The sequence below is a fragment of the Bison bison genome, unplaced genomic scaffold, assembly GCF_000754665.1.
Source record: "Bison bison bison isolate TAMUID 2011002044 unplaced genomic scaffold, Bison_UMD1.0 scf7180017860996, whole genome shotgun sequence".
NCBI lineage: Eukaryota > Metazoa > Chordata > Mammalia > Artiodactyla > Bovidae > Bison > Bison bison.
Genome location: NW_011491568.1, coordinates 1,886 through 2,148, shown reverse-complemented (window position 1 = coordinate 2,148; position 263 = coordinate 1,886). Strand labels below are relative to the sequence as shown.

Sequence of the window (263 nt, the reverse complement as noted above, 5' to 3'; positions counted from 1 at the left end):
AGCTGAGCCACGAGGGAAGCCCCTCATGGGGCTTAAAGTACTGAAACGGAAGAATCAACAAGCAAGATTATCCAGCAAAGATCTAATTAAAAATTCATGGAAACACCAACAGTTTTACAGACAAGTAAGGGTTAAGAGAAATTAGCACCACCAATCAGCTTTACAACAAATGTGAAAGGGACTTCTATAGGCAGGAAACACAAGAGAAGGAAAAGATATGCAAAAACAAACCAAAATCAATTAAGAAATAGCCAAGAGAAACA

General features: G+C 38.0%; 1 long non-coding RNA gene across 1 annotated transcript in view; it reads right to left on the bottom strand.

Annotated features, from left to right (window-relative positions):
• Positions 1 to 263, bottom strand: part of LOC104982936 — an 11,060-nt gene that overhangs the window by 10,394 nt on the left and 403 nt on the right. The window lies entirely within an intron of this gene.